Here is a 25634-nt window from a genome sequence, read left to right as displayed (position 1 = left end):
CATAGGAGGTCAGCAGGAGCGCAACGTTCCCATCATCTATCTCATCGACTTTTGGACAGGATCATATTTGGCGTTGTCTGTGGGAACATCACCTGAATTTGAGCCAAGAAGATGGAAGACACTGGACGACTAACCATCGTGACGCTCACTCAGGAGGAGCTGGAGATGCTCATGCAAGCACGAGCAACGAAAATGATCGAGCAACATCAACAATAGGCGTTGTTGGATCGAGATCGCACTAGAGGGCGGGGCGGGGAGGGGGGGGGGGGAGGTGAATAGCGCTCGTGGCTTTCACGCGTTTCGGATTCATAAAACAATTGAGAATTAAGTAGCGGAATAAAATAAAATACAAAGATACAAAAGCACACCAAGATTTTACTTGGTTCGGAGCCTGTGACGACTCCTACTCCAAGGCCCGCGATCATTGATTATTTTCTGTGGGCAACAACTATAATCTCGGAAATATTTTACAAGTATAATTACAGTAGTAAAAGTATACCAACGACACGAAAAATGGAAGATTCTGAGCTTCGAGTTGTCGACGTCAAGTCATAGCTTCGTTGGAACTTCTCGTTAGCAGCTCATTGTAGAAAGATCACTTATCAATTGATGCCTCTAGCTACTGGTCGAAGAAGCCTTAAATAGGTTGTTCGAGGCGCCTCCAATGCCCCATGGAGGCACCTCAAACACAAAAGTCTATCCCTCTTCTTGCGCTGCGATAAGCCTTCGCTGCCTGCTGCTTATCCAGCCTGGAGGCGCCTCAATCAACCATGTAAGGCGCCTCAAAGGCAGTGTCCAAGGTGCCTCAGACTCTGTTGGAAGCGCCTCCAGCTCCACTTCGCAGCCTGCTTACCCCTTTGCACCCGAGGCACCTCCAAGCTCTATGGAGGCACCTCGGATACTGTTCATCCAAGGGAAAATCTTGTTCTTTTGTACCTGCAAGACATGTTAGCTCCAAAACATAAACATATCTTGTGAAACAAAGTTAGCACATATAAATTTATTAAATGAATTGTTCGATAGTCTCCAGACTGTCCGGTTTTGACTTCGGATTTCCAACTGAAAACCCTAGGTCGAACCGACGCCTACTGTTCCCTCTTCCGGAGAATGCGTCCTCACCTACTCTATTCAGAAGAGTTTACCTTTTGCTAAGTCGGTCCTCTAGACCGACTGGACTTTTGCTCGGCGCTCGAGTCTTCCGATCTTCATACTGGACATCCGGTCCACGACCTGTCCAGTCTTCCACCCGGTTCGCGACACCAGGATTTCAACCTAGAGTTACCGCCCCCTAGGATTTTTTGCCCAAAGACCTCGACCCGCCAAGACTTTCCGCATAGGTTAACCACCCCCTATAACTTAGGGTTACAACCCCCTAGGGTTTTCCACTTGCCTAACCATAGCTAGGACTTTTGTCTAAGTACACATAGGACTTTTCCTGCAATGCTCATTCAACATATTAGTAAACAAAATACCTTAACTTTGAACCCTTTGACATAATCAAAACATAGGTTCGATCATCGGATGCTTCCCGCACCAACAATCTCCCCCTTTTTAATTATGACAACACAGTTCAAAGTTAAGTAAAACATAACAGTAATTATGAAAATTTCTAACAAGAAATAGGAGCATAAGTAAGCAAAAAAATTTTAAATTACAAACATTTACTCCAAAGCTCCCCCTAGATCAAAGGTTATAAATATGTTTAAATTAACTTTGACTTTTCTCTCCCCCTTTGACATAAATCAAAAAGAACCCAAGTAAAGAGAGGTTTGTTAAAAAAATATTAACTTTGTTTAGTTTTAAGCTTCCTCTAAAGGGTAGCTAAAATTTGAACCATAAATGTTTAAAATTTTAACCACAAAACTTAGCTAATTTTGAAAGTGTTTTGAAAAGACTTAATTCTTTCAACAAAAACTTAGCTTCTTTAAATAATTTCTTTGAAAAATATTTAGCTAAATTTGAAAATTTTTTAGCAAAATTTGAAAAAGACTTAGCGAAAAATTAATTTTTCAAATATTTTTTCAAATATTTTTTAAAGGATTTATACATAATTTTTCAAATAATTTTTAAAAGGTTTTTTAAAATAATTTTAAATAATTTTTAAAAGAATTTTGAGATAATTTTTCAAATAAATTTTAAAGGATTTTTAAATAATTTTTAAAGGATTTTTAAAATAATTTTTCAAATAATTTTTAAAAGGATTTTTAAAATAATTTTTAAAGGATTTTTAAAATAATTTTTAAAAGGATTTTTAAAATAATTTTAAATAAATTTTAAAGGATTTTTCAATAATTTTTGAAATAATTTTTAAAGGATTTTTAAATAAATTTTAAAATAAATTTTCAAATAAATTTTTAAAGGATTTTTAAATAATTTTTAAAGAATTTTAAAATAATTTTTCAAATAATTTTTAAAGGATTTTTAAATAATTTTTAAATAATTTTTAAAATAATTTTTAACTAATTAATGCATCTGATTATAGAGTTAATTCAATTGATTTTAATTTGATTAAATTGAATTAATTTAAATAAATTGAATTTATTTGATTAAATTGAATTAATTTATTTTAAATTGAATGTATTTGATTATTTTTAGACTGAGTTCGACCTAGACCCATCTCATCTGATTCTACGTTATCAATCAGGTAATCTTAAGTAATTTTGTGAGATAGTTATCTTTAATTTAGTTCTAAGGATTAATTTACATTTGAGTTAAAGTTAGGTTTTCAATTAGTCAGTTAAATATGTATTTCAAAGATTGGTTCCCAGGTTGTGACGAGACACTTGACCTTCTTAGGTATGGGATCATCCACCACTTCCTAGACAGAACCGCTCAAGGAAATTATATATTTAATTTTCTTTTTGAAACCCCTAGGTTTAATTGAATAAGTGTAAATTACGCCTAATTTCTTAAACTATCCGAAAACTAAACATGTATAATAAAAAAAATCAGACAATTCTATCTATTTATAAAGATGGTCTTTCTATTGGCTCCCCTTGGATCATAGTCTCGATATAGTCTATCAAAGTAGTAGATATGATCCTTGGGGACCAAATATAGTCCAAGTCCAACTTGATTAACCAAGTTCGACTTGGAGACCCATGCTTGAACTATGTTTCTATTTTTTCTATTAACTAAGGATAGATATGCTTTGTATTTTCTTTTGGTTTTAAATCCAAGTCCAGATTTGTTGAAAACAGCTCACTGTTTTCCAAGAATCAGATCAAGATTCTTGGACCCCAGGGTGAACTATTCCAACGTTTCCTTGAGTTTTTTAATTTGAGTTTTCAAATTAGATTTTTCTTCCTTAAGCTGTTGGACTTGAGTTGAACTTCTAATTTGAACTGGCTCAGTTAAAGAACTCCAGTCAGTCACTTCCTTAAGGGTTGTTACCTCCTTTTAGAGTGACTTGACCTAGACGTTGGATTTAGCCAACTTTTTTAATAAATAAAGAACTAAATTCTTTAAATCATCTAATTGAGTTTCAGCGAGTAAAGAACTTTTAGTGGGGTTCGGTCCTTCGGAAATGGATGTGGATCCGTGGCTTCGCTCGGACTCGGTTTCTGACTTGGTCTCGCTTTCAGACTCGAACTCGGACTCGGTTTCGACGATGTTTGCTTGCACTAGTAATGCGAGGAAGCTTGCCGGTTCTTCTTCATCTGACTCTGACGACTCGGACCAAGTTGCCTTTAATTCCTTCTTTCTTTGTTGCTTCTTATTTGGACAGTCCGGCTTGTAGTGCCCCTTCTGGTTACAGCCGTAGTCGGTGACTCCAGTCTTGTCCTTCGTGTTTGTTTGAGTCACCTTTTTCAATTTGCATATCTTCCATACGAGTTTTACCAGTTCGGAAATGGCCTCGTCGTCGTCTTCTGCGTCTAATTCATCTTTGAACTCGAGTTTGGTTTTACGCTTTGGTTTAATTTCCCTGGTTCTGCTTGTACTTGCAATTAAGGCAATACCCTTCTCGGCTGGGCGTGCATTAGTCTGCTCATGTAATACGAATTCAGAGAACAGTTCATCTAATTTAATTGAAGATAAGTCCTTGGATACTTTGTAAGCATCAACTATGGATGTCCACAAAGTGTTTCTCAAAAAAGCGTTAAGCGCATACCTTATGACGTCGCGATTTTCTATTCTCTAGCCAATTGCGTGGAGGCCGTTAAGAAGGTCCTAGATGTGTGCATGGAGCTGGCTGGATGTCTCACTTTCCTGCATTTTGATGTTATATAATTTATTTAAAATTAAGTCGTGTTTCCTTACCTTAGCATCGAGAGTGCCCTCATGCAGCTCGATCAGCTTTTCCCATAGTTCTTTGGTGCTTGAGAAGGGTCCTACTCTATTGAGTTCCTCCTTTGTCAACCCGTATTGTAGCATACAAGTTGCTTTGGCATCGGCTTCAATCTTCTTCCTTATGTTGGTATCCCAGTTGATGCATGAAACTAGTTCTCCAGCGCCATCACGTGGAAGTTCGAGATCGGTCTAGATAATAATCCACATCTCGACTTGCGTCTTGAGGTGGTATTCCATCCGGTTCTTCCAATAGCCAAAGTCCTCGTCGGAAAAGAGTGGCGAGCGGACTGTGCTAAAACCTTCTAGGAGAGCCATTAAAGAATATAACACTTAATAAAAAGAAAAACAAATCCCAAGACTTGATCCTGGATTAGCAGTGCGGGATGTATAATACAAAGAAAATGAACTCGAGTGGTGTTTCACCTGTTGAAGTGTATACTTAAAAGTTTAGCTTTTGTACACATTTATTTTGAAATAAAGAATCACATTGGTCAAATGTTTACAATTATTTGTTAAATGTAATTGTTCAATTAATTTATATAGTAGATAACATGAAGTGTGGAGTCACACTTAGAAGATCATGTTGTCGGTTCTCTATAAATTATAAACAGCTGCTCACGACTAAGATGGAAAGGAACAAACTATCAGAATAGACGTAGTGTAATTAAGTATTAGTTTATCTTGACTAATAAATTACACTGATACACTTTAAGTGTATTGAGTAGGATCATTTAGGTAAGTTCTTTTTGTACTGACTTAGTAAAAGAACTAGACCTTAGTTATTATGAAAGTGTGTGCTCTTAATCCTAATATAATAACAAGCATGTATATTTAATATTTATTTCTTTGACTTATCAAAGGGTGAGGTTTAGCTCGATAAATCAATATGCCCGATAAGTTGGGAAATGATATTACTTATAGTATGTGTTGTTGATTATAGAAGGAATCTGTGTCCTAGTTATCTAGGTTGAGAATGTCCCCAAGAGGAGCTCATAAGGATTGTCATGTTAAACCCTGCAGGTGGACCTAGTCCAACATGACAATAAAGCTGAGTGGTACTATTCTTGGAGCAAGATATTAATTAAATGAGTTGTCAGTAACTTACTTAATTAGTGGACATTCATAATCTTAAACATAGGGAGACTAACACACTCATGATAAGAAGGAGCTCATAATGTAATTTGGGATTGGTGCGGTAGTGCGGTAATAACTCTCTAGTTAAATGAGTTATTATTGATGAACTTGAGTTGTGTGTTCGGGGCGAGCACGGGATACTCAAGCTCATCGGAAGGCCAAAACCAATTTCTCCTCTAGGTCCCTGTTGCAGCCTCAATAAAGCCTCAAGTCCATCCAAAGAAAAGCCTATCTTGGTGTCCAAGAAGGGGTCGGTTCATTGCTTGGTGACCAAGCAATGGTCAGCCACATATTCTCTAGAAGTGGTCGGCCCTTGCCTTGGGCAAAGGGGTCGGCCGTAATATTTAAATTAGGAAGATTATTTTTGAAATTTTAAAATTTCCTCAGATATTTACAATTTGTAAAAAGAGAGATTTTAAAATTTTCCTAATTTAAATTAGGCCACAAGGTTTTAAAAGAGAGTTGTAAAATTTATAAAACTTTCTTTTAAAAAGAAATATTATTAGAGATGTTTTAAATTTTAAAACTTAGTTTTAAATTTTGAAACTTTCCTTTTAATATCCACATTAGAAAAAAAAATAGTTTGTAAAATTTTATTAGAAGTTTTCTTCTTTTAAAATTTTATAAAAAAAAAAATTTCTTTCTTTCCCTTTTAATAAGTGGTCGGCCACCTTCCTTGGTGCCCAAGCAAGGGGCCGGTCAAATAATTAAACATCTACAAATAGTTGTTTAATAAATAAATCAATCTAGGATTGATTAATTAAAAGGAAAGAAAAAAGAAAATGTAACACCCCAAATTTCATGATTTAGAGTTCTAAAAGACCTTATTAAAATCTAGAAATGTTTTAGAAAAATTCTAGAGATTTTTAGGAATTTATAGAGTATTTTTATGCAATTTTTGGAGTTCGTTTGGTATTTTTACCAAGAGGAAGAAGTTTAAAAAAAAGAAGAAGAAAGAAAAATGTTAAAGTTGGGTTTTGAACCCAAGACCTCGGGCTTGACCCGAGTCTTAACATAAGTCAACCAACCAACTGAGCTAAACAAGTTTTGTTTATAATATATGAGATAAGATGTATATGATGTAGAAAATGGTAATGGAGAATAATAGCAAGGAAAATAAGTTGAAGAAGCTGGGTTTCGAACCGAGCTCCTCGGCCCAAGCAAAACTCGGCACGACCAACCGTGCCATGCTCGATTTGTTAATTAGATGTGAGAACAAATTTATATAAGGTATAGTTAGGAACATTGAAAATAAATCGAAACGAAAAGTGCGCGGCTGAGGATTCGAAACCGCAACCCTTGACTTGGTCAAAACCGTAGCCAACCAACTCTTCCGCGAGTATTTCGTGATTAGATAAGGAGCGAAATAGTCTTAAGCCATAAACTTTAGGTTATAAAAGAGGGATAAGTTAGGGATTAATTATCCCGTGACCGAAACCTTTCTCTCCCCTTCTCTCGAGTTCGACGGCGCGACTCTTCCCGGCGAAAACGCAGCCGAGCTTTAGGGCGTTTCCGATGGCCGGCCAAGGTTCTCCGAGGGGTTTCTCCATCTCCTTAAGCTCTTCTCGACGAGGAGGAGTCGGGAGCACGAAGAAGAGTCGGGATTTCGAGCTCGCCGAAAGCCCTAGATGCCTCCTTCTCGGTTGTAAGTCCAAGAAACCCAAGGTAAGTTGCTACTCACCTGCAGTAGGATAGTTCCGGATTCGTATTCCTTCTTGTTTCCGAATTTTCTGCGAAGATTGGGAATTCATGTTTGCTGCCATGAAACCAAAAGTTAGTTATTTAGATTTGGAGAAGAGTAAATGGTTTAGTTTTGAATAGTTTTGGTAGGTTATATATATATTGATTGTTGAGTTGTGATTTTCTTGCTTGAGTTGTTAAAGATGATCACTGCAATTCAGGATTTCTGCAGATTTCAGCTTGGTAATAGGGGGTTGATTCGATGTTGTCACTAGATGGATTTATTTCAGTAGAGAGGTATAGATAAGTTGTTGATGATATGAATACAGTTATAAGAAAGATATATAGATTATGAGAAAGAGAATGACTAATGTAGTAGTTAGCAAAATGAGATTGATTGAGAAGGAGAGATGTGTAAGTTGAGATCATGCGCTTTGTAGTTTGATGTAGTAGTATTCAGTACGAAAAATATATAAGATAATAAAAGTAGACGAAAAGATTTAAGCTATAAATAGAAGTTTTGTTAAATCTTCACTTTTAATGACACATCGTAAGATAAAATCTTGAGGTGAGCAAGAAATACAGATTTATAAAGATGAGTTATTAATAGAGAATTATATAGATGAAAGTGCAAGACTAGTAGATGTCATAGAAGGAAGAATATCTATGTGTGGAAGCAGTAAAGAAAAAAAGTAACATGTATTAAGACTAAAGATGATTGAATCAATTTGGAAGTTTTAATGAAGTTTAGATCTTCTAAATATGCAGATTTAATAAGTATATAGTGCAGATTTTTGTAAGTTTATAGTGTAGATTTCATAAGTATATAGTGCAGATTTTTGTAAGCTTATAGTGCAGATTTTGTAAGTTTAAAGTGCAGATTTTGTAAGCTTATAGAATGCAGAATTTTAAGTAGTATAGTATGCAGAATTTTGATAAGCATTATAATACAGATTTTTGTTAAGCTTAATATGCAGATTTCTGTTTAAGCTTGTATGCAGATTTTTTTTGTTTAAACGTTTCGGTATTAGAATTTGTTTAAACATTTCAGTTTTGTAAGAAACATTCTTTTAAAGAAAAGTATAAGAAAGATAAAGAAAAGAAAGAAAAGGCCGAGGCCTTAAGTAGATCCCAAAGTCAAGACTTTAGGGGTTTTAGGCACACAAGGTGCTAAAGAAAATGCCGAGGCATTATATAGAAGTATTAAAAGATAACAAGTATTTTACTTTTATCAGTGGCACTGTACTGGACTCTCTGTCCTTGGGATGGGCTCCCATAGTCGTCCCTAGGTTTAGATAACCTAGTAGTAACGGCTCGGCCGACGGTCGACGGTCGACGACCATAGGGTCGCCAAATGGGCCGCCAAATGGGCCGCCGAATGGGTCGGGTCGTTACAAAAGAAAAAGCACAGTTGCCGGGCCCAAGAAGAAGTTGATTATTATTTTGAAGTATTATAAGTATAAGCTTTTGAACTAATAAAACAATGTGTTTACAAAAGTTTACGAGCATTAAAGAATAAGTTTAAATAAGTGAAATAAAAGAATAAGTTTTTAAGTAAGTTTAATAAGAATCAGAAAGTGTTTAGAATTCAGAAAGTTAAATTCTTTATGCTAGCATGATAGTATAGACTTGTCTTACATGTTTAGCCTTTCAGTATGTTTCTTTACTATTAGAAGAGCATGAGTTAGCTTACTGTTATTTGCTATTTATGAGCATGAGTAGCTTTACATGTTAGCATTCAGTTTTAGCATGTTTTTATTTATATACATGCACATCGAGTTTTTGTGAGTTAGATAGCGCTTACTAAGCAAATTTTGCTTATAGACTACACTTCCTCTTACTGCAGATACAGGAAAGGAAAAGATATAGAAAGGAAGGCGACAAGGAGGTGTTCGAGGGATGTGTGATGCCAGGACTATGGAAGCCTTGGGACTTAGTTTAAGAATTTATTAAGAATGTATTAGATGAGTCATTTAGTCTTCCGCTGTTAGTTAACTGTATGTTTTTATTTTGTTTCCGCTATTTATTACTTGCATGCTTTGATTTCATTAAACTGCGTGGTGATGTTATTCCTTTTGGTTGTGAAAATATATGTTCCAGCCGCCTGTGGCTGAGTATAGTTTGTTTGTATTGTTGATTTGGTCACCGGTACAGGGGAGACTCTGTCGAAATTTTTCGGTAGGGTTTCCATGTGATTTTTAATCATACCGGTTAAGTAGAGTTAGTAGTTAAGTAACGGTCATCCTTAGAGAGTAGTAGTAGTAAGAAGGGTGGTCGTTACAGAAAAAATTAAAAGGAAATAGGAATGAGTCTAATTTTTTATAAAACTCTTTCCATGATTTTCCGTTGGGAAACTAATATAAAAAGGGGGGAAGGGGAGGCCTTGAAAAACATAGCAATTGATATTGTGTTGTTAGAGATCATCAAGTGGTCGACGCCTCTCCCTCTCTTCCCTTTGCTCTCTTTTACTCCTTTGTGGTGGTGGTGGCCGAATTCTAGAGAAGGAGGAGAAGCTCTCCGGGTGGTGTTCGTCTTGGAGGATCGTCACCCACACGACGTCCAAGAGGAGGCGAGGGATACGGCAGAAGATCTCGAGGTTTTTAGCATACAAGGAAGAGGTATAACTAGTATTTAATTTCCGCATCATACTAGTTAATTTTTTCTTTGTATAAATACCAAATACAAGAGGCATTCGATTCTTGTTTTTCGAATTTAATTTCGATGTTGTGTTCTTTTTCTTTTTTCCTTGTGATTTGATTGTTCCTTTTGGTTAACCTAGAGTTATATAAGGAAATTAAATATTAACTTTCCTTAAAAGGCTTTGTCTAGTCGGTGGTGGCTGCTCCCATATCCAAGAAGGCCAAGTGCCTCGCCATGCAGTACTGGAAGCCAATTTTGGAAACTAATATTTAATTGAATTTATAACCTAGGTGATTTGGATCAAACGTGTTAAGTTCCGCAGAAGATCCAAATCTAAACCTAAAGGAACATATAAGTTAAACTTGGAATCAAACGTGTTAAGTTCCGCAGGAGATACAAGTTTAACTTAAAAGAACACATGGTAGCTAGGAAAGGTTCAGATCACGTACAAAATTTTTGTACAGTGGAGCCATTGGGTTTTCCGAGTAGCAACCAACAATTGGTATCAAAGCTAGGGTTTTGCCTCTGTGTATTTGGTATTAGTTTAATTATGCACATGGCATAAATAATTTAGGCAGGTTAATAGTAGGATGTGCTAATTTTGTGGATGCAAGATCTAACTATTATGGCTTATAGTTATTATGTGTGTGATTGGACCCTTGGACATGTCAAGGGCATTTATTATGTGTGCATGATTGTATTATAAAATACAGCAGGAGCTGTATTTAGTTTTATTAGGATTTTATTTTTTGATCTAGATACATATACATTCCTTTTATGGAATATAGGATCGATGGATGTAAATTTTATTTTATGTTCGATCTAGTTTACATGTACATTCCTTCGAGGAATATAGGATCGAAAAATGTAAAATTCTATTTATGTCGCGGATCGAATCTTGCAAGGCGTGGAACCTTTTGAGGATCAGAGTGGCGCAGCGGAATAAGGAGCAAGATGGATGCGACAACTAGACTCGATGGCGGTGGCTAAAAATGGCAGCAGCTAGGGATGACGACACACGGAGGACAACAATAGATAAAAGCCATAATAGTTGAAAATTAATTTTTCTATTTATTGCTTTTATATTGTGCTATGTGTGAATGTTAGTGTACATATTTAGTAGGCTAGCATCATCAAAATTCTTCACTTTAAATAACTAAGTGGGAGAGGGATTTGTTTTAGTGAATTCCACGGTCTCCATTACTGGTTTGTAAGTGATGCAAACAAACTTGCGCGTTGGCTCTGAGTGCCTTCCTCCATATCGGATGAGTTTGTTTGCGGATCACTAGACCAAACTTCCATTTTGGATGACTATAGGAAATTAATTAAGAGCGTGTGATCTTCCCCATCGGAAGGGGCACAATCTTATTAATGGACTTAGTGTCAAGTAATGGTATATACTTAGGCACGTCTAATAGTATCCTCCCCATCGGAGTCACTGCTATTATTTGTTTGACCGAAGGAAACCAACTATTAATTTTATTTATCAAAAAGTTAGGTTGACAAGATAATAAAATTAATGGGATATACCCTCCTTTTACAAATGTTGAATTTGTATACGTCCACACTATCATGACATACAAAATTCACGGTGTTTTAAGGTGTTGGTTAATTTAAAATAGTATTGTTTGAGGAATCAATATTATTCTAAATTTAGAGTTCTGACCAAAATTTATTTTGTGATTCTTAGGATGACTTTCAACCCACTGGCCATTATTCTAAAAGAAAACAGACTTACTGGTCCCAACTATATAGATTGGAAAAGAAACCTGGACATTGTTTTAACTGCTAAGGGATATAAGTTTGTACTATCAGAGGAATGCCCAGAAACACCTAGCAATGATTCTACCCTAAAGGAGATTCAGTATCATAGTAAATGAGTAAAAGCTGATGAGATGGCACGGTGTTACATCTTGGCTTCGATGTCAAATGTATTGCAACATCAGCATCAGGACTTACCAACAGCCTATGATATAATGAACAATCTCAAGGAACTCTTCAGACATCAGAATCGGGCTGCTAGGCAAGAGGCAATGAGAAAACTGATGACAGCCACCATGACTGAGGGGACTCCCGTGAGGGATCATATTCTCAAGATGATGACTTACTTAAACAAAATACAAGTTATTGGAGGGGAAATTGATGGGGAAACCAGATCACTACCCAAAAGTTTTGAGCATTTTCGCCTGAACTATAATATGAATAAAAGGATGTATTCATTGGCGGAACTTCGGACAGAACTTCAGGCAACATTCTCAAATTCACTATGCTAAATGGTTCTACTTCTAAGCCGAAAGGCAAGAAGAAACAAAATGACTCAGCAAAGAAGGTGAATAAACCTCAAGGTGCAGGGCAAAAAGCTGGAATAAAGAAGCCGAAGGACAAGTGCTTTATTTGCAAGCAGACTGGACATTGGAAGGCGGACTGTCCTCGTAGGAAACAGAACAATAAAGGTATATCTCATACTCTAGTAGTTGAAACATGTGTAGCGGTGTTATCTACCAGCACCTGGTGTGTAGATACGGGAGCCACTGATCATGTCTGCAATTCTTTGCAGGGGTTCCAGGAAACCCGACGACTATTTTATAGAGAGATAACTGTCTACATGGGCAATGCTACTAAGGTGGCGGCTGTTGTAGTGGGAGACGTCTACTTATCATTTGATAGGAATAGGAAATTAGTTTTAATGAATTGTCTTTATGTACCCAGTTTTAGAAAAAATTTAATTTCAGTTTCTAAACTGTATTTGGATGGATATTCAGTTTCCTTTAGTAACAATGTGATTATAAAGAGAAATAAAGTGATTATCTGTTCTGGTGCATTGGTTGGCAATTTATATACTTTAAATCCAATTTCTCCTACAAAGCAAAATATGAAAATTAATAACACATCTTCTAACTCTAATAAGAGAAAAGAACCTTCGGAAATGAACCAAACACATCTTTGGCATCTAAGGCTTGGTCATATTAACTTAAGTAGGATTCAAAGGCTTGTAGCCGATGGACTCTTGGGTCCATTAGAGTTGGAAAACTTTCCAACGTGTGAATCCTGCTTGGAAGGTAAGATGACCAAGAGACCTTTTAAGGCCAAGGGTTATAGAGCCAAAGAAGCGTTAGAATTGGTTCATTCTGATTTATGTGGTCCTATGTCTATCCAGGCTAGAGGTGGCTTTGAATATTTTGTCTTTTTTATAGATGATTATTCAAGATATGGATACATTTACCTAATGCGCCGCAAGTCTGAGTGCTTTGATAAGTTCAAAGAGTACAAGGCTGATGTGGAGAAACGTCTAGGTAAAAGTATCAAGACACTACGGTCTGATCGTGGTGGCGAATACCTCTTAGGAGAGTTTAGGAATTACTTATCAGAGGCCGGGATTCAATCCCAATTGTCCGCACCTGGTACACCCCAACAGAATGGTGTGGAAGAATGAAGGAATAGGACTCTTATGGAGATGGTTAGATCGATGATGAGTTATTCAGAATTACCAAATTCGTTTTGGGAATACGCTCTGGAAACAGCAGCGCACATTCTGAACTTAGTACCTTCTAAATCAGTATCTTCTACTCCCACAGAATTATGGAATGGGCAGAAGCCCAGTCTAAGACATATTCGGATTTGGGGTATTCCAGCACATGTGCTGAAACAAGATGCTGATAAGTTAGAATCTTGTACAGAAGTTCGTATGTTTGTGGGGTATCCCAGAGGAATGAAAGGCGGTTTATTTTATAGTCCTAAAGACCAGAAGGTCATTGTTAGCACCAATGCCCAGTTTTTAGAAGAAGACTATATAATGGATCACAAGCCCAGTAGTAAAATTATTCTAGAAGAACTTAGAGAGGACACGTCTACTTTACTACCAACAGTACAAGATGAAGTACCACAAGAGACTGCAATACGTGTCACACATGATACACAACCACAGATGGTGCCTCGTCATAGTGGGAGGGTTGTAAGGCAACCCGAGAGATTCATGTTTTTGGGTGAGTCTTCGGACTTGATCCCAGGTAAACATGAACCAGATCCCTGGACATATGATGAAGCACTCCAAGATATAGATGCAGTGTCTTGGCAAAAGGCAATGAATTCCGAAATAGAATCTATGTATTCTAATAAGGTCTGGGAGCTTGTAGAACCACCTGATGGTGTAAAAGCCATTGGATGTAAGTGGATCTATAAAAGGAAAAGAGGGACAGATGGGAAGGTAGAAACCATCAAAGCAAGGCTTGTTGCGAAGGGGTACACTCAGAAAGAGGGAATCGATTATGAGGAGACCTTTTCGCCGGTAGCTATGCTTAAGTCCATCCGGATACTCTTATCCATTGTCGCTCATATGGATTATGAGATTTGGCAAATGGATGTCAAGACAACTTTCCTTAATAGAAGTCTTGAAGAAAACATCCATATGAAGCAACCAGAAGGGTTTATTGAAAAGGGCAAAGAGCATCTAGTGTGCAAGCTTAATCGGTCCATTTATGGACTGAAGCAAGCTTCAAGATCTTGGAACATCCAGTTTAATGAAGTAATCCAGTCATATGGATTTATTCAGTGTCCGGATGAGTCTTGTGTATACAAGAAGTGTAACGGAAACATGGTGGTATTTCTTGTACTATACGTAGATGATATTTTGTTAATTGACAACAATGTCAAGGTATTATCAGACGTAAGGGTATAGTTGTCCAAACAATTTGATATGAAGGACTTAGGAGAATGTGCACACATCCTTGGGATCAAAGTTATAAGGGATCGCAAGAAAAGAATGTTGTGCCTATCCCAAGCTTTATATATAGATACAATCCTTGCTCGTTTTAGCATGCAAAACTCCAAGAAATGTTTCTTACCTTTTAGGCATGGAGTAGACTTATCTAAAGAGATGTCTCCAAAAACATCAAAGGAGATTGAGGACATGAAGGCAGTTCCTTATGCTTCACCTGTAGGAAGCCTTATGTATGCAATGTTGTGTACGAGACCTGATATCTGTTTTACCGTGGGCATGGTTAGCAGATATCAAAGTAACCCTGGACAAGGACATTGGACTGCAGTGAAGCATATATTAAAGTACCTGAGAAGGACTAGAGATTATATGCTAGTTTACCAAGCAGACGATTTACTCCCTGTGGGTTACACGGATTCGGACTTCCAATCAGATAGGGACAACAGTAAGTCTACATCAAGCTATGTGTTTACTTTAGGAGGTGGAGCCATTGCATGGAGGAGTGTTAAGTAGAAATGCGTCTCAGACTCAACCATGGAAGCTGAGTATGTGGCAGCCTCTGAGGTAGCCAAAGAAGCTGTATGGCTCAGGAACTTTCTAATGGACTTAGATGTGATTCTTGGTTTGCCCAAGATCGTCACAATTTATTGTGATAATAGTGGAGCAGTTGCAAACTCGAAGGAACCACGAGCCCATAAGGCAAGTAAACATATAGAGCGCAAGTACCACCTGATACGAGACATCGTCAAGCGAGGAGAAGTTGTCGTTGCCAAGATAGCATCAGTAGATAACCTGGCAGATCCTTTCACTAAGGCCCTTCTGGCGAAAGCTTTTGATCGGCATGTGGAGGGAATGGGAATCAGATGTATGACAACAGATATGGCAGCTTAGACTTTTAGTATAAGTGGGAGATTGTTGGAGTGTATACTTAAAAGTTTAGCTTTTGTACACATTTATTTTGAAATAAAGAATCACATTGGTCAAATGTTTATATTTATTTGTTAAATGTAATTTTTCAATTAATTTATATAGTAGATAACATGAAGTGTGGAGTCACACTTAGAAGATCATGTTGTCGGTTCTTTATAAATTATAAACAGCTGCTCACGACTAAGATGGAAAGGAACAAACCATCAGAATAGACGTAGTGTAATTAAGTATTACTTTATCTTGACTAATAAATTACACTGATACACTTTAAGTGTATTGAGTAGGATCATTTAGGTAAGTTCTTTTTATACTGATTTAGTAAAAGAACTAGACCTTAGTTATTATGGAAGTGTGTGCTCTTAATCCTAATATAATAACAAGCATGTATATTTAATATTTATTTCTTTGACTTATCAAAGGGTGAGGTTTAGCTCGATAAATCAATATGCCCGATAAGTTGGAAAATGATATTACTTATAGTATGTTTTGTTGATTATAGAAAGAATCTGTGTCCTAGTTATCTAGGTTGAGAATGACCCCAAGAGGAGCTCATAAGGATTGTCATGTTAAACCCTGCAGGTGGACCTAGTCCAACATGACAATAAAGTTGAGTGGTACTGCTCTTGGAGCAAGATATTAACTAAATGAGTTGTCAATAAGTCACTTAATTAGTGGACATTCGTAATCTTAAACACAGGGAGACTAACACACTCATGATAAGAAGGAGCTCATAATGTAATTTGGGATTGGTGCGGTAGTGCGGTAATAACTCTCTAGTGGAATGAGTTATTATCGATGAACTTGAGTAGTGTGTTCAGGGCGAGCACGGGATACTCAAGCTCATCGGAAGGCCAAAACCAATTTCTCCTCTAGGTCCCTGTTGTAGCCTCAATAAAGGCTCAAGTCCATCCAAAGAAAAGTCTATCTTGGTATCCAAGAAGGGGCCGGTTCATTGCTTGGTGACCAAGCAACGGCCGGCCACATATTCTCTAGAAGTGGCCGGCCCTTGCCTTGGGCAAAGGGGCCGACCGCAATATTTAAGTTAGGAAGGTTGTTTTTGAAATTTTAAAATTTCCTCAGATATTTACAATTTGTAAAAAGAGAGATTTTAAAATTTTCCTAATTTAAATTAGGCCACAAGGTTTTAAAAGAGAGTTGTAAAATTTATAAAACTTTCTTTTAAAAAGAAATATTATTAGAGATGTTTTAAATTTTAAAACTTGGTTTTAAATTTTGAAACTTTCCTTTTAATATCCACATTAGAAAAAAAAAAGAGAGTTTGTAAAATTTTATTAGAAGTTTTCTTCTTTTAAAATTTTATAAAAAAATTTTTCTTTCTTTCCCTTTTAATAAGTGGCCGGCCACCTTGCTTGATGCCCAAGCAAGGGGCCGGTCAAATAATTAAACATCAACAAATAGTTGTTTAATTAATAAATCAATCTAGGATTGATTAATTAAAAGGAAAGAAAAAAGAAAAAATTAAAAGGAAATAGGAATGAGTCTAATTTTTTATAAAACTCTTTCCATAATTTTCCGTTGGGAAACTAATATAAAAAGGGGGGAAGGGGAGGCCTTGAAAAACATAACAATTGATATTGTGGTGTTGGAGATCATCAAGTGGCCGGCCCCTCTCCCTCTCTTCCCTTTGCTCTCTTTTGCTCTTTTGTGGTGGTGGTGGCCGAATTCTAGAGAAGGAGGAGAAACTCTCCGGGTGGTGTTCGTCTTGGAGGATCGTCACCCACACGACATCCAAGAGGAGGCGAGGGATACGGCAGAAGATCTCGAGGTTTTTAGCATACAAGGAAGAGGTATAACTAGTATTTAATTTCCGCATCATACTAGTTAATTTTTCTTTGTATAAATACCAAATACAAGAGGCATTCGATTCTTGTTTTTCGAATTTAATTTCGATGTTGTGTTCTTTTTCTTTTTTTCCTTGTGATTTGATTGTTCCTTTTGGTTAACCTAGAGTTATATAAGGAAATTAAATATTAACTTTCCTTAAAAGGCTTTGTCTAGTCGGTGGTGGTTGCTCCCATATCCAAGAAGGTCAAGTGCCTCGCCATGCAGTACTGGAAGCAAATTTTGGAAACTAATATTTAATTGAATTTATAACCTAGGTGATTTGGATCAAACATGTTAAGTTCCGCAGGAGATCCAAATCTATACCTAAAGGAACATATAAGTTAAACTTGGAATCAAACGTGTTAAGTTCCGCAGGAGATGCAAGTTTAACTTAAAAGAACACATGGTAGCTAGGAAAGGTTCAAATTACGTACAAAATTTTTGTACAGTGGAGCTATTGGGTTTTCCGAGTAGCAACCAACACTAGGCATGTATGCAAATATATATCCACAGATGCACCGCGCATCATATGCCAAAGTGCATGCATGCTCCATGGTCACCCCCGCCACCTCTCTAGACACCACGACCCCTGTATGGCCGAGAGGCTTGGGTCCATGACAAACCATACTAACCTCAACGTACGTAACCGCTATAGAGCGGCTGAGGCATTCAGTGCGCTAAGTAGTTATCTAACTACATAGCATCAGGGTCCCTGCCTACTCACATCACAAGCCCCCTAACTACTGAACCCTCCATACCCCTAATAAGAGTGGTCGAGGCGGACAGAGTATGCACTGAGCAGCCTAGTGAGCAGAACAGGACTAGCTCCACTCCTAACTACCACTCTCCAATAGTGGTCGAATGGACAGCTAATATGTTTAATGACTAGCTCATACCTAAAGGAGATGGTGGTCATCAAACAATCCGCAAGTATGACTGACGACTAACTCATACCACAAGGGAGCAATGGTCGTCAGCATGCAATATATGATGACATGATGTGATAATCATAATATAAACATCCCCATCATCAATATAAACTCTCCATCATCATAAATATCTCCACAACATGGGTATAACCATCATGATACCTCCACGTATCCCACCAAACATATGTACATACTACACATGTATAATCAACCAATAATCTCACCAGACACATGTACACAAAATATAAGTACGATCAACATGTATCCTCCAGTAAAAACACAACAGACATGTGTATATACCCCAAATATACAATCAACACAACTCCTCCAAAAGTACATGACAAATATGTATGTACACACCACATGTAAATGCGCGGTCAACAAGATGACTCTTATAACACATACCCACCTATGTACAGTCCACATCATATACTCAATCAGCATGGGAATACTAACAACCCGACAATCCCTACAAGACATACTCTACACATGTAATCACAACAGAGTAGATATCAAGAGTAGAGACTGTATATGAATTAAATAGATCATCACAAGGGTCAAGCATAAGTATCATGCAGGAAAAACAGCAACCGATCATGATATAAGATAAAGCAACCTAATTCATCCAATAATAACCATGCACTAAGTACAAGAAAATCTACATAGAGGCCAAGGAAGAAATACCCGCCTTGATACATAGATCGTGTCCAGAATAATCCCAACATCGATACGCTCGCCTCGAATCATAGTCTTGCGGTCACATAACATATTTAGCTAGTTACATAGGTAGCAAATAGCTAAATAAACTTCCCAAACTAATTAGGGAAAACCCTAATCGAAATAATTAACCTAATCCCTAAATCCAATTAGGTTTAACTAAATCCACAATCTTTTACTTCAATTCAAACAACCACAGATCACAAAGTCTCCAATATAATGTGATACAAATCTTGATTTATCCATCACCCTATAATAAAATATAAGATCAACTCTTAACCTTACCTTAATTCCATGTCAACAACCCCTTCTCCAATGGTTCACTACCCGGCAACAATTCCTTGCAACAGGTGGCCAACGCCAGTGTAGATAGCAACAACAAGATTCAACAATACTTGCTAATATATCTAAGCAAGAGCAAAACCCTACAACCTATAAAACCTAATTTAGCCACATACAAATAAGAATCACAGCAGTATTCTACTAGAAGAACTTACTTTGAGGTTGGGCAGAATCCAGTAGCTCCCCATCAAGCTAAATATTGTCCGGAAGCTACAACAGTCAATTATACACCAACTCTTCTAAATATCAATCCAGAAAATGAAGTGTACAGCAACGGAGTTACAGAAAACCTAATCCATAGTACAAACTCACCTCAACAGATCCCTAACTCTTCAGTCGAGACCTCCACAACTCCAAGAAATGGAATTGGTAGTGACCGGCAACAAGAAATCTTCCACCTTCAAACCCAAAACTGCCAAATCAACACCTCCCAAAGATCACCTACTCAAATCATAACCTAGGTAGATCTCTTACCTTCAAGATTCCGCTAGGGCACAGCGCCACCAAAGGAAGAGGAGGAATCAAGGGAAGATTTGGCGCTGAGGCTTATAGGAAATCAAGGAAGAACAAGATAGCTCACCCTTGATGCTCTGGAAATAGATCTACACCGACAATCATCGGTGTCGGTTCGTCCCCGTGAGAAAACAGATAGATCAGAGCGAGAAGAAGGGCTTCGGCTGGATTTGAGCTTGAGGGTCGATGACTGCAGAGGGAGATCGCCGGAGCTAGAACCTCACTCTCATCGGCGTCGCTCGTCTACGAGGGAGATCGGAGAAGGAAGGGAGGTCGGGGAAGGAAGGAGAGGAGGAAGGATCGGCATCAGGTTTGGGGGAAACGACGCTTGGGAAGGGAATTAAAGGAAAAGAAAATAATTTATAATTATAAACATTTCCTCACCTAAACGGGTATCCCAAACAGGCATTATCTGTACCCGAAATTGATCCCCTCAAAACCTGTCTTACGAGCTCTGAAAAATTCCCAGAAAATTTCTAAAAATTCTGGAAAAATTCTATAAGGCTATTTCCCAAATAACCCTATCTATTTTAATTTTCCGATATCTTACAGTTTCTTTCCATAGATTACGATACAATCCGGGATGATGTCTAGGCCATCAAGGTAGTTGTTTTCCATCTTGTTCCTCTTATGCCTGCTGTGAATTTAGGTAAAGTCATTTGGTTTTGATGGAGTTCTAGATCCCTCAAACTAGTTGTAATATGGTGGACAGATTTTCGGTGTAGGGTACTAGGTTTGTTTTTATGTACTCGGGTTGAGATGATTTCCTATTTCATTGTGTGCTTTCGAAGTTCTAGGATGATTGTTGGATAGGATAGGCTGCAATGGGACTGTTCAGTAATTTCTACGGCGTCTATCAATTCTAGAAGATACTAGTGTTGGTGAAGGTTTGGTGGTTCATTTATACTTCCTTAGTATGCTGTAATTCTGCATAAAGAATACTAGGTAAGGGTAGTTAAGGCTCTCTGTAGTTTATAGTATTAACTGCTACTCTGATCTAAATTAATGCTCTGTTATGGGATAGGTTATTTCTCCAACTTCTGTAATCCATTCTCTACTTTGCTAAGCAGGGGTTAGACATGAATGCTAGTTAAATGAGTTGATATCAAATGGATCTATGCTTTGATTTGTTTCATTAGATAGATTTGTAGATTTATGGAGGACTTATTTGGAGATTTACTTGATTAATTCATTATCCATGTTAGTTGATTAATTCTGTTACACGATTAGTCGTGAGTGGTCATTTGCATGAATTAGGTAGGGTTGATTCATGGTGTGTGGTAGAGGGTATAATAGCGTGGTTCAGTAGGGTTTTCTGTTTGAATTGGATTTAGGTAACTAGTTGAGGTATGAGGGGATTTGGTTGTAATCATATGATTTGTTGCAGGACACTACTACGAGCCAAGTGTTCCAAAGTGGAGATAGCCTAGCATTGTCGACAAGTAAAGGCAGGTACTTCTTGCTTTGTTTCTTTTAGTACTTTGACCTTAGTGCATGAACTATTTTGGATAGGAAATTATCTTTACCTTGACTTCACTCTTATTTTCCTGCGCTTGATACTTCCACGCGATCTTTGAGTAATTCGTTTCCATATCTATACAGTCTCTTGTTGTTGTCCATGATCAGTAGCAGACACTAGATACCATGTTTGTATGCTTTGACTGTTGTTTATTTATGTACTATATTGAGCATGTTGGCTTCATGTAGCATACCTAATTTCTGCTTATATTTATATGATGATTGTTGCATTTGGCGCATCATATCATGGCATGCATGTCAACGACCAATTCTCCTTGGCGGTCGAGAGAGTCGTTGACCAAGGCCGCATCCTCGGCCACTCGAGAGAGTGGTAGCTGGAGTTGATGCCACTTGTCCTATCGTGTCGCACTCGTCCACTCATGGAGAGTGGTAGCTGGAGTTATGAGCAGTAGGGACCCCGTCGCAGATGTAGCTAGTTAGCTACTATGCAATTGTCCCCTCGGCCACTTGAGAGAGTGGTAGCTGGAGTGGTGTACAGTCTGTCACTGACCCGGCCTCTCGACCATACAGGGGTCATGGTGCAGAGAGGTGGGCGAGAGTGACCATCCGTGCATACGCTGTTTGTTATTATATTTGCTTTGACTACTGCTGTCTATATATGCTGTTATTGCTTATTTATTGCTGTTGTTCACATATGCTGATATGTGTACTTGTGTTGAGATATATTCTCATTGTAGATGTTCAGTCATTGGAAATTTGTATATACCTTGCTTATTATCTCTATAGTTATGAGCAGTACTGTAGCAAATGAGTACCAGTTCTGACCTACTATACCTAGCCTAGGATATGGTTTCAGGTATGAGCATTTATTTTGGTTCTATTGTAGTATCTGCTATTTCCTCTTATGAGACTGTATACTCTTGGCCCACTTTCTATTTGTATATTACGTTCATGCACTATCTTATCTTTACCCGCTGAGTTTCAATACTCACCACCTCGCAAAATTGGTTTTCTTTCGCCGGGTAATAGGTAGATAATTAAGAGGTTGCTTGGAGAGTCCCGGCTGTCAGTCCCACGTCACACTCGAGGATAGCTTTCTTTTTTGTTTTGTTATTGTTTTGGGGGGTAGGTTGATTTTGTGTATTTTGCTTTTCAATAAGTCGATGTAAATTTTGGAGTCAAGTCTGGTGATTGCCGGTATTTTTGTTAGTATTGTTGTTGGTCTTACGTTCGTATTATGTTTTGTGTTTTCCGCTGTGCTTACGCTGTTGTGTGTTTACTTTCAGCCGTGTAGGCTTATTAAACTGCGTGGTTGTGTATATGTTCCAGCCGAATGTGGCTGATGTATATTTTGTATGTAGAAATGTTTCAGATTGTTACTCGTATAGGGGAGATGCTGCCGAAATTTCTTCGGACAGAGACTCCTCTGGGGGCGTGACAAATGCCTATAGTCCAAGCATGTATTTAAAGGTAATTATTTTCCTAATTTACCATATCACCCATTCTAGGTTATCGAGCAAGTTCAGCTTATGAGTGAGTATGAGATGGAGTTGTCTTTGTTTAAATTGTAATTGATATTTAAAATAAGTTTGAGTTTGAATTTCAAATGAGTAAACATTTAAAATTATGAATATTTTGAAAATTGAGTTTGAAATTATAATTTGAACATATGATTTGAAAATTAATTATGATTTAAAAGTTAATTATCATTAAGACTCTGAATATAATTTAAAAATTAATTATTAATAAGATTTTGAATCAAATATGATTTAAAAATTAATTAAGATTTAGAAATTAATTATTATTAAGACACTGAATATAATTTAAAAATTAATTATTAAGATTTTGAATCAAATATGATTTGAAAATTAATTAAGATTTAAAAATTAATTATCATTAAGACTCTGAATACAATTTAAAAATTAATTATTATTAATATTTTGAATCAAATATGATTTGAAAATTAATTAAGATTAAGATTTTGAAAATGATTTGAAAATTAATTAAGGCTTGAAAATTATAATTTTGTAAATAATAATTTTGAGTTTTGAAAATATCGAAAATAATTAATTTACTTTGATTGAAATTAATTAGACTTTTGAAATTAATTAAAAATATAATTAATTATGATTTAAACATTAATATTAAAATTAATTAAGTTAATTGAATTGATTAAGTATTTTAATCAATTGTTGATTACAATTTGTAAATTAAATTGGTGAATTAAATTGTTAATTAAATTGATAAATTATATTGGTAAATTAATTCTAAATTTTTACCTAGATCCATCTCACTCTTTTCTAAGTTATCAACCAAGGAACCTTATTGATTTTTGTGAGATGGTTATCTTCAGATTTAGATTATTTCTAAGGATTAATTTACATTTGAGTTAGACTTAGGTTTTCCAATTAGTGAATTAAATATACATTTCAAAGATTGGCTCCCAGGCTATAGCGAGGTACTAGGCCTTCTTGGGTATGAGATTATCCACCACTTCTAGACAGAGCCTTTCAAAGAAATCATATATTTAATTTCCTATTTGAAACCCCTAGGTTTAACTAAACAAGTGTAAATTATGCCTAAGTCCTTAATCTATCCTAATCTAAACATGCATATTACAAGGAAAAGAAAATAAACAATCATCAAGCAATTTTTATCTATTTATTAAGATAGTTTTTCTATTGGCTCCCCCTGGATCATAGCCTCGATATAGTCTATCAAGGTAATGGACTTGATTCTTGGGAACCCAATATTGACCAAGTCCAACTTGGTTGACCAAGTTGGACTTAGGTACCCATGCTTGGACTACATTTCTATTCAGTCTGTTAATGAACGATAAATAAGACCTATATTTTCTTTTAGCTTTAAGCCCTAGTCCTGATCTATTGTATACAGATTTCTGTTTTCCAAGAATCAAATCAACATTTTTGGAACCCAGTGTGAACCTTTCCAATGTAAACTCCAAATCCTTGACATAAGTTTTCAGGCTAGAATTCTCTTCCTCAAGCTTTTGGACTTGAGTTGAGGTTCCAGTCTGAATTGGGTCAATCAAGGATTCGGAGTTAGTCACTTCTTTAAGAGATGTTACCTCCTTTAGAAGTGATTTGATTCGAATGTTGGATTTTGCTAATTTTTACATTAAGTAATTAATTAAATTGTATAAATGCGAGGTACTTACAGAGGGGTTAGGCCCTTCAGAAACAGATACAGATCTGTGGCTTCTCTCGGACTCAGCTTCCAATTCATCCTCGCTTCCGGATTCGTTGATTTGGTCTTGGGTTGTCATCGCAAGGAAACTCGTCTGTTCAAGTCCTTTATCGTTGGACTCTTCAGAAGAGGACTCATCCCAGTTCACCTTCTTCCTTCTTGATTTCTTCACGTCTTTCTGGTTCGGACAGTTCGCCTTGATGTGTCCCTTCTGGTTGCATCCGTAGCAGGTGACTTCGACTTTTATCTTGGAGTTTGGTTGGGCCTCCTTGGACTGGATTACCTTTTTTACATCCTTCTTGTTTAAGCCTTTCTTCTTTCTGTAGAGCTTCCTCACCAGGTTGACTAGTTCGGCCGTGAGCTCGTCGTCGTCGTTGTTGTTCTAGTCCAGTTCTTCTTCTGTCTCTGGTTCGGTTCTACGTCTTAGTTTTAGTTCGCGCGTTCTGCTTGTACCTGCAATCAAAGCTATACCTTTCTCGGTCGATTGGACGTTAACTTGTTCATGCAATTCAAATTCAGTAAAAAGTTCATCTAGCTTAATTAAGGAAAGATCCTTAGAAACCTTGTAAGCATCTACCATGGATGCCCACAAGGTATTCCTTGGAAAGGCGTTTAAGGCACACCTTAAGATGTCGCAGTTCTCCACTCTTTGTCTGATCGCGTGAAGCCCGTTGAGCAGTTCTTGTATCCGGGCGTGGAGCTGGCTAGCCGTCTCACCTTCCTACATTTTCATATTGTACAATTTATTAAGTAATAAATCACGTTTACTTACCTTCGTGTCGGACATTCCCTTGTGCAACTCGATTAGCTTTTGCCATAATTCTTTGGCGCTCGAGAACGGGCCGACGCGGTTCAGTTCCTCCTTCGTTATACTGCACTGAAGTATACAGGTTACTCTGGCGTTTGCTTCTACTTTCTTGATTATGCTTGAATCCCAATTCACGCAAGAAACCAGTTCTCCGAAGCCGTCGAGTGGAAGTTCGAGTCCGGTTTTGATGATCATCCAGACTTTGAAGTTGGTTTGAAGGTACGCTTCCATCCGTCCCTTCCAGTAACCGAAGCCATCTCCTGTGAAGAGTGGTGGGCGGGCAGTGCTATAACCTTCTTTGAGTGTCATAATAACAAAATCTACTACACAAAAAAATAGAAAACTTGTCCCAGGACTTGATCCTTGATTAGCAGTGCGGTTTAAAAGAAAAGATATTATGTGATCT

Source organism: Zingiber officinale, chromosome 7A (genome assembly GCF_018446385.1).
Source record: "Zingiber officinale cultivar Zhangliang chromosome 7A, Zo_v1.1, whole genome shotgun sequence".
Classification (NCBI taxonomy): domain Eukaryota; kingdom Viridiplantae; phylum Streptophyta; class Magnoliopsida; order Zingiberales; family Zingiberaceae; genus Zingiber; species Zingiber officinale.
The sequence above is the reverse complement of the archived record's forward strand: the minus strand, read 5'-3'. Positions refer to the sequence as shown.